Genomic DNA, 10374 nt, shown 5'->3' with positions numbered 1-10374 from the left:
TTGGTTTAATAAAAGAGCTGACTGGCCAGTAGCTAGGCAGGAGTTATAGAAGGGACAGCCAAACACTGGGGACAACACTGGGAAGAAGAGGGTGGGGTCTCAAGCAGATGCCAAGAGAGGCAAGATGAACATGCCTTGCTGTGTGGAAAGAAGGTACTGCCATGTGGCAGAGGATCAATAAGAAATATGAGTTAGTTCAAAACATAAGAGATAGCTAGTAACAAATCTTAGCTATTGGCTAAGCATTTATAATTAATATTAAGTTTCTGTGCACTTATTGAGGAGCTGGCAGTCCTAATGAAAAATTATGCCTACAGAACCAATACATTACCAGCCATCTAGGACCTGCTAACTTACATGTGTGTATCACAAATAAGGAAGATAGAAATGAAGAAGTCTCACTTTTTGGCTTGGTCAATAAGTTTATATTTTTATGGAAAAATCTTCATAAAAATTGCTTTAACTTTCAGCAGCCTGTTCCTGAGCTCTGAGGCAGCTTGCCTTCTTTTGTACATCCCGATCTTTCTTTTTCTGGGCAAGGGACATTTTGGGATGGCTCCACCTCTTCTTCACTTCTCTCTTGATCTTCGTTTAAAGGTCTGGATTCTCTTAGATGGTAGCATGAGCTTTCTTATGCATCCCCTTCATGTCTGGAGTTATGATATTCTTTATGAATTGAGAATACTGTTTCTTATATGCATCTTGGTCTTCCTCCATTGGGTAACATATGCAATCTGTAACACTCTAACCCACACTGCTCTTCTGATATACTTCTGCTTTGAATTTGCTTCTAGAATCATAACCAGATAATTGTTTGGTACAATGAGGGTTATATAACCTCAATCCACAGCTCCCTTCAGGGCCCCAAAACCTTTATTGCCAGTTGTAGTTCTGAAAAGACCTGCATCCAAATAGCAAGTGAAGATACCCGGCTGACCATCAATACTTCCCACATTGTATTCACTCCAGTCAACTCCACTTGACCTTCATAGATCTTGCCCATGCTAAACCTACTGAGAAGCCTGTGGGCTAGCCACAAACCAGTACAATAAGCTGCAGCATAATTTGTCAAGCCAACTTTCCTACCATAATTTTGTAGTTCATGTGCATATACTGACAGACTATCATAACCCCTTCTATATGGGCATATGCAGTCTGAAAGATGACATACTTTTCAGTTACATGAACTATCATCCTGTATTTGAGTGTACTATACTTACTTGTTTGTCCTGGATCACCAATCATTTCAGAGCATAGTAGCTGGTTTTACTGCCTCACCTTCTTAATCACCTTCTTAATCTTACTTGATATCTCTTAAATTAGTAGACTTTATTCTTGACAACATTTATAAACACTGTCCTGTGGGAAAGAAACCTGCAATTTCAGCTCCACATAGACCTGCAGGCCTGGTAGTGCTAGGGGGGTGAAAGCTTACAGTCTATTTTTAGAATGATGAGCAACAGTTTGCATATACTAAGAGGGGAGACGTTTCCATTCCAACTCCAGCAAAGCTCAGCTTCTGGCTGCTTCCCCACAGTAAATAAAACAAGATACAGCTCACTAATTGATCACCAAATTCTCTTAGATTACACATTTTTTTTTTCTGTGTCAAGGGGGACTTAAAGATTAGATTCAGTTTTTCTTCAGAAAATGATACTATGTGCAACCTTGATTTCTGATGCATGCACTGATACATGCTGCAGAGACACTGACTGGATAGCCAGACTAGCCCCAGATCTGTCATGCAGATTTCCTATATTATGTTCACAGGCTGAGCCAACTTATGATGTGATGAGGAGCATGAACATAGGTGACACATCTTTGCATATCCGGCAGTTCTGCACAAGTTCATTGGAACTCTATATTTTCATACTTTAGAGACAATGTAGAAAAACAAAATGTCAGTGATGCTGTCACCAAAATAGTATTCAGAGTTCTTCACTTAAAAACATAATGTAAGGCAATGTTGAATGTTTGTTAGGATCCAATGACAAAGTATTTAGCTCAATATTGATCAATACAAGTATTGTGAGTGAAATGAAGATCCGTTGGGGAAGAAGTGATGTTTATTTCATATTAAAATAGCTAAAATGGTGGCACATCCAGCATCTTTAGAGAATCATTTTTTTTCTTTACTGAAAGTATTGCCTATTCTCCTGACAGACAGAGCGAAATAGCACGTTATCATCTTGTGTCAATAAATGAGGATTGTAATAATAGTATACTGAGCTCTTTTCAAAGGGGTATCTGGGACTAATTGTAAATTTGGTTCCTTGGACTTGCTTCTTGTCTTTAAGCCAATGATCTGGGATTTTTGTTTTGTATTTTCTTGAATTTGACTTTTTGGAGCTGTAAAATAGGATTTATTTTGTGATACAAAAAAAGTCCAGGGATGAGAAAAATGAATTTAAAAGTGACAATTTTCACAGTTAGTCAAAGATAAGGAAATTCAGAAGATGACTGTGAACTTGTACTTGCTTGCTAAAATCTTGGAAAACCCACTTTAAAGGCCCAAACTTCATATGGTATAAAACAAGGATTTAGGCAGGCAATATTCCATGGAGACTTTGTTCGTATATACTCTGAGCAACATGACTTGTCATTCTGCTTTACAAGCAAGTCTTTTCATGTTCTGAGCTAAGCTTGGCAATTCTTGTTGAGTAAGTTGTTTCATACCCGAAAAGTCATATGCTGACATTTTGACCTCATGCAATTCAGAATGTAACTATATGTGGCCACTGGATCTTTAAGGAGGTGATAATATTACCATGACATCATTATAACACTTTCTGATCCAATCTTATTGATGTTTTCATAACAAAAATAAATTTGGACCTGTGATGACAAAGAAAAAATGTTCTGAACATGATCCTCTACAAGTCAAGTTCAAGAAAAGAGAGTTCTGAGACTAAATCAACCTGAATTCAGTCATCTAGTCTCTGGAACTGTGGAGAAATAAGTTCATGTTAGGTAAGCCTGCAGTCAGAGGTGTTTTGTTCTGATGGTGCTAGCAAGTGAATGTAGCACCTGTGTATCAGGACGATACCTACAGAATCAGGCATGGGGTTGGGGGATTGAGTTCCAGGAAGATAAGATTAACTGGGGGGAATGCAAACCTTTCTCTTTGGCACTCTGGTAGTCTGACTCTGATTCTTCTTAACCTCCATTTAAAACTTCACTTAGGTTAGCTCTACTCGTGGGTCATTGAGCCAAGTACATCTGTGCATGCGTCAGGAACTATAATGTGTTTATGCACAAGCCTCATCAGGGGCAGCTGTATATGTCCTAGTGTCCTAGTCTCATCTTCTGTTGGCATATCCATCTCAGAGGATTAGTTTCAACTGCAGTTTGACTTTCCCCTTCTGGGTCTGATCTTCATGGCTTGCTGTCAAGGAATTCTGATTTCCTCTTAGGGCCTGGACCATAGGCAGGATGGCCTGAGTGCTAAGCAGGTTCTTCTGTACTTGTCTGAGATGTTCACAGTGATTTGGTTATCAGGACCCTCTGTGTATGTGACAATGTGTGTGAGTTTGCAGTTTCATACAAATATTGGAAAGGATGGGCAGTATTTTAAAATAGACATGGAGCAAAAAGCTGTGGTGTAAAAATAATAGTCATCCTAAATAAAAAAGAAGAAAATCACATTTTTGTCCCCACAGCAATTTTGTTATTCATTTTTTTGTGTCTTCTCTACATAAATACTTGAAAATTGCAATCATGCAGTAGAAGAGATGTTGTACTCTGCTTTTCTTATATTGCGGTGAAGATATTGTTCCTCACTGCTGTGAAATCTTAATTGTTATTTTCAGTCCCTGCATAACTATCTTAGTCCATTTTGTTCTGCTGTGACAGACACTCACAAACTGAATCATTCATGAAGAACAGAAGGTGTTTTTGTTTGTTTTTTTAATGGTAGAGGCTGGGAAGCCCAGTTCAAAGTGAAGGGTCTCCTACCTGGTGGGAACTTTCTCATTTCAACTCAGACCAAAATCATGAAGCAAGGAAGGAATAATGCAGCAGGTTTGGAAGAAAGAACTGAAGACAGAGACAGACACAGAGAAATGAGAGGCAGAGACAGAGAACAAACCAATAACTTTTATCACAGCCTTAGTCCATTGATAGTTAATCCCCTTACTCAGTTCTATAGTAAAAGCATTGATCTACTTGAGACAGAAACCTCATGATCTAATCAGTTTCTAATGATGCCATTCAACAAGGATGCACTGCAGATAACATTTTAATGTATTAACTATAGAAAATACCCAAACACAGCCATAGAAAGACATTTAATGGATACTTGAAGTGTCTCTGTTTTAAAATTCTTCATTCTTTTGAATAATGCTGAAGTGAACATATTTCTTTCTTTCTTAATTTTTTAAATGCTGTTTTCCCAAGGAAAATTCCAAGAGGAAAAAAGTACTCATCATTTTTGTGATTTTTAAAATGCATTGGATTTTTGAAAAGTAGTAACAACAGGGGTCACCTGTATAGTTCAGGGCACATTTGTTTCCGTTCAACTGCATCGTAATTGGTGTCATCATTATTTTGTATTTTTTTTTTATTAAAAGTGGAATGTGACCTTCATTTTGTTTCAGGAGTAATTCCCTGATCAAAATGTTCAGTTATCAGACTTACTCAAGTCTGTAAATTTATCTTCATATTAACCTCAGATTAGGTAGTGGCAGGGAGGAATGAATATTCATAGCTCATTGTCTGCTAGGCAATTTACTGGGGGTTTAACTCTGCTACATTTTAATCCTCACAGTAACATCTCATCTGAGACTCTTCTTGCTTATGGAATGTGACTGGTCTCACTGGTCTAGCAGGCACAAGAGACGAATTACAACTCAGAACTCTCTCTAGTGACAAATTCCCTTGTACTGTTGGCTTGATTTCTAGATCATAGGCATTGGTCCTGATATGCAAAGGAGGCCATCAACTAGATAGTTGGGGTTCTCTAGAAGGATAGACCAATACAAAGTATATATATTACAAGGGAGTATAGGTAGGCTTACATGATAAGGGCTGGATAGTCCAAGGCTGTCTAAACACAGGAAAAGCTGAGATGCTGATAACTGTTCACTCCATATGACTGGATGCATAGGCAGTCTCATTCGGATATGGAAGGCCTGGAGGATTCCTGCCTAGAAAGTGCCTGGTCCTTAGCCTACTTTAGAAGACTGAAGACCCGGGTTTTAATGACAGTGAAAGAGCAGCAGCAGACTCCAGACATGGAAGATGAAGTCACTAGCAAGATGCAATTGGGATGTGAGGAATCTCATTGCTGTAGCTTCGTGGATGATTGTCCAAAGTATCTAATTAAAATGAAAGGTTCTTATAGAGGCTTTTAGCTGCTTAACAAACACCTCTGTAGTGTGGTACCTGAAGGCTCTGCAATTCCAGGTAACTGAAACATCTTTGCTTTTTCAACTCTACCTGGAGATCACTACCTGAACTCTGCAAAACCTTCACAAACCTGTAATTTATCAGATTTCTTTGATATATTCACGTCTCAGTTCTTACGTATGTTAATATTGTATTTCTCTCCTGCTGCCACAGTCAGAATGTCTGCTCTCATGACAAGGCACAGCTCTGAAAACCTCCTCCCTTTTTAGCCCCCGGGTAATTGTTATATTCACACTTTGGATGAAGAGCCTGCGATAAGGGTTTAATTCGGATTAATAGGATAATTACTATGTGACAAATGAATGCCAAATACTGTGAAGACTCACTTTGTGAGGGAGTTCTTGGTTTGACAAAGGTTGACTTTGAGGTGTGTTGCCTGGATTCTGAACCTCAGAAATATTTCCCAGGTTTCTGATGAAATTTTGGTTCAAGCATACAGTGCACCCTTGCTGTTTTTTCTGGGTATTTTTAAGAGCCAACTTTCACCTTTTTTCCATAGATTCATTTTTTTATCATTTCTCAGGCTTTGGAGAGGCATCTGTGTTGACCTTGCATGTACCCCCAAGTGCAGCCTTCAGAAAATGCAGAGAGAGACTTTCAAATCTACCAGAAGATGAGCACACCCTGCCTCTGACAAGCAGTCTGTGTTCACCAGGGCATCCACCATGCACTGCTGCTGTGATTGTTTCTCTTTTTCATCCTCGTTAACTGTGAGCTCTTTCAACTGCCAGGGCATCGCGTTAACGCTCTGAATGACAATAAGGGCAAAACATGCAGAACATGGCAAAGCCTTTGAGCTACCTCACTGCAGTAGGTATGATGCTACTGCATCATACATGTTTCAGACGAAGAAAAGACAACTCACTAAGGCAAGAAATCTGCCAAAGATTCTTGAAATAGTGAGTGTCAGAAGTTGAATTTGAGCTGGAAGTGGCCTTACTCTTGAGTCTGTTGTATTATGTATACTTAACAACTTCACCACCTAACCCATATGCAATACATATACATAGAAAATGGTAAGATTCATCAAGTTGTCCTCTGCTAAGTATCATACTTTGCTAAGATATTTCTTAAAAATCCTGTGTGTGTGTATATGTGTGTGTGTGTGTGTGTGTGTGTGTGTGTGTATGGGTGTGTGTGTGTGTGTGTGTGTCTTCCTATGTGTGAATAGAGAGGAAAACGTCATATGGCTTGTGTGGAGGTCAGTGGACAACCTCGGGTGTTCGTTCTTAATCCCTCCTTGTTTGTGACAGGGCCTTTCAATATTTGCTACTGTGTAAACCACACTAACTGGCCTGTGAACTTCTGAGGATTCTCCTGTCTTCAGTTTCTGCCTCCCACATTACGTGAGGAGTGCTGGGATCACAGATGTGAGCTACTGAACACAGCCATAAGAATGGTCTGAGAATTCAAACTCTAATCTGCGTACTTGCAAATACTGAGTACTTTATTCATTGAGCTCTCTCTCAGGCCATGGCTAATAACTTTGGTCATCATTCTCTTCTAGAATCTAAGCACTGTAAGTCCATCTACATGGGTTTCGCCATGAAGATAAGACAATAGTAGTGTCTGAGGACAGGGTTGGGAAGGCTGACTTTGCCTGCTATGGGACTAGATGGCATCTCAGGAAAGTGAAAACTGCTGCATATTTGAAGTATTCACTGCCCTTCTTGTTCCATTTCCCCCGATATGTTCACCACATGCATTATATGAAATGCCTATTTTCCATCTACCTTCAATCTACCACCTGGAACTCCTGAGTACTCTGAAACACAATGAATTCTTCCCATATGCCTCCCAATAAATGTGCTTCACATACAGAGTGTCCAATGATCCCCTGTCTGTCATACACACTTTTTCATTCTTCCATGGCTAATGTGAAGAGCCATAGGTGGGATAAGCCAGAGTGCTTTCTAGCCTCAGGTACACATTTCATTCCTTACCATATTATGACTTTCATCAATTGGCTTACTGCAACTGTGTGTTAGTTTGTCTATCTAAGAAAATAGAATAACACTAATGCTACCTGGTTTATTGCTCTGGAGGGGAGATAAAAGAATTAATGTATACATTAAAACTAAAATGGTTCCTGGAACATAACGAGAGTGCTACCTTCCTGTGATACTTCAGCATGCTTCTCTTAATGTATGTCAACTCCAGTTTCTCAGGTCAATTGCATTCTTAGTACACAGGCACTCTTTTCTGTCCTCCTCACTCTCTCTTCAGCATCATCTTCTCTTTCTGTTCTTTATACATTGCTAGGTTTCTTATTAGTTTGAAGCCACACAGAGATGTATATAGTGCTGTGTGTGACATACACACAGTCATACACCGAGTGGAAAAGCCAGAACTTCACTCAGTTTCTGTCAGTTTCATGGAATGTTTATTTTTTAACAGAACCCGTTAAATAGAGAGGCTGATAAATATAATCAACTAAATAGTAATAATGTTTTTGCGAAAGAAAATAGATTTAAGGAAGCAAATTTGTTTGTAGGGTGTGTGTGTGTGTGTGTGTGTGTGTGTGTGTGTGTGAGAGAGAGAGAGAGAGAGAGAGAGAGAGAGAGAGAGAGAGCACGCGCACGCACGCGTATGTCTTTGTCTGTATGTCTATGTTGCAAGGCTGATGTGTTCCCACACTGCAAATAAAAGTCAAATATGCGAAGTCTTCAGTGGATGACCTTGGGGGAGAACACTAGATGTCTTCCCACTTTGACTGTTGTATTTGAGCATTAGGGACAAGTTGAGCTGCTTTACAAGAGTGTCTGAGACACTATTTTTTGGGGGAATTAAAGGACTAAAGTAGAATAATAACAAGAAAGTTTGAAAAGTCAATTTGCATTCTTTTTACTCTTCTGAGTTTTAATTAGAAAGCTATCAGAACTATACCTTTCCTATAGAGTACACGTCCCTCTGAAAAAAGGACATCTCTCTGTGTGAGTGTGAGTGTGAATGTGAGTGTGTATATATGTGTGTGTGTGTGTGTGCATGCACATGTTTCTCTATATTCCTTATTTGTATTATATGACTGCTTTTATCTATGTTGAAACTCTGTAATTTGAAGTATTATAGTCACTTGGCACTAGAGGTCCTTTAGATTACTTAAATACATAACACCAACATTGATTGCAGATGAAGACTCCAGTTGATGATGTTTCAAATGAAGAAATGTCAAAAAAGATGAAGCATAGAGGGGAAAATTATCAGGTGCCTCTTATAGACTGGTAATTAATTTTATAATTTCTAGATGATTACCATAACACGAAATAACTAAATTGGTAGAAGACAGGAGCACATAATACAATATTAAATGTGAGTTCTTGTATGAGTCTTTGTAAAAGAAAACATACCTCCTACTGAAAAAGAATGGACAATGGGTTATATCCTGATGCTAAAGATTTTCTAAAATCTTAATATCTAATCCAGTCAATGATTTCTCAATATTGTTCAAGGAGATGTGCCTATAAGGATGGCAATAAAATGAAATCATACGTAAGACTCCTTTGTTATTTTAAGCACCAACTTACTCTCAGACTCTAGTTGAGGTGATTTTCTGTCACCTGAGTCTAGGATCAGAGTGCATGGCTTAAATCTTAAATCAATCGATTGTAATATATCCATGTGCTGAAATAAAATTGTGACTCAAATCAACTAACTTTTCCTGAGGTCTTATAAAAGCGATGATAAATATTGCTATCTGACTTGAATGTCTATTTCAACTCTTACTATTGAAATAGCTTTTATTTCTAACTTCAGAAGAATTTGTTTGAAAATGATACCCATCTAGAGGACACAAATCTAATGGAAAACTTGAGAAAGCATCTCCTCAATTTGTAAAGTACAGCATTCTTTCATAAGAAGAGAGGGCAACTGAGAAAAACTGTATAACCCAGTGCATTGATATTATACAAAGGATGACCATGTCTCCCAAGCACAGCCAATGAAAACCAATGTCATTCATGCTGGATGTTCTTGATATTTACTGCTGGCTTAAGGAGTCTTCAGAGCTTCAGTATCCATGTTTCAAGCTGTAGGGATGAGACTAAACACAACAAACATGGCACTGATGTGATAGCTCTAATATTTCTTTCCATAAATGCCATTCTTCTGATCTTTCACCTGTAATACATGCATCTTCAAAGAATGTGTGGAAGGAATGGAAATCTAGAACATGACCTCAGCACCAGATACCTTCAGTGTATAGCTTTCCAGTGCCACTTTGAAGAAACACACACACACACACACACACACACACACACACACACACACACACACAAACACACTCATACACAAACACATACTGCATACACATGCATATATTATTGTTCAGTTTGGGTATTTGGTATTTTATTTGTAATTATATGTATTAATAAACATCATTACTTGTAGAATGGCCATGTAACACTCTACACGTATACTTGTCATTGTCGCTTGCAATCTATCATGTATTTGTCTACCTTTCTATCTATACATCTATCAATTAGCTATCACCTATCTTTCTCTCTTTGATATATTTATTTATCCATTTTGCTTAATCTATAAAACATTGATAGCATAAGTACTTAGAACCTGTTTTTAAGATGCAATTAAGTTGTTTATCTCTATGAATCCATGACTAATATTCAATAATTACTTAGTGTATAACACAGTGAGCCAGAAGTAGACATTTCTATTTTTGCAGAAGTAAACTTGTCTAAATTACAGCTGCCTGTGGAGTTGGCAAGGGTGGAAGAAAAGACCAGGGGGAAATCTTGTGAAGAATTTTATTTCTATATTTAGCAGAAAATGCAACATGAAACTATAACAAGGAATATTGGCCTTCATAGATCAGGCATGATGTCCCACATAGGCATTTCCATTTGCAAGATAGTGGTTAGTGAAATGCAAAAGGTTCCAATGAATGGGATGCATGGTTGACATCATGAGTGGTCATTTGGTATGAAAGATGCATTTTTGTTCATATAATCTGGA

At 38.2% G+C, this 10374-nt stretch overlaps 1 pseudogene; it reads right to left on the bottom strand.

Moving 5' to 3' along the window:
- Nucleotides 1–459: 459 nt before the first annotated feature.
- On the bottom strand, nt 460–1346 carry LOC114699886 (annotated as a pseudogene).
- Nucleotides 1347–10374: the final 9028 nt, after the last annotated feature.

This window comes from Peromyscus leucopus, chromosome 1, assembly GCF_004664715.2.
Source record: "Peromyscus leucopus breed LL Stock chromosome 1, UCI_PerLeu_2.1, whole genome shotgun sequence".
Lineage (NCBI taxonomy): Eukaryota > Metazoa > Chordata > Mammalia > Rodentia > Cricetidae > Peromyscus > Peromyscus leucopus.
This window is presented reverse-complemented; position numbering and strand designations above follow the sequence as displayed.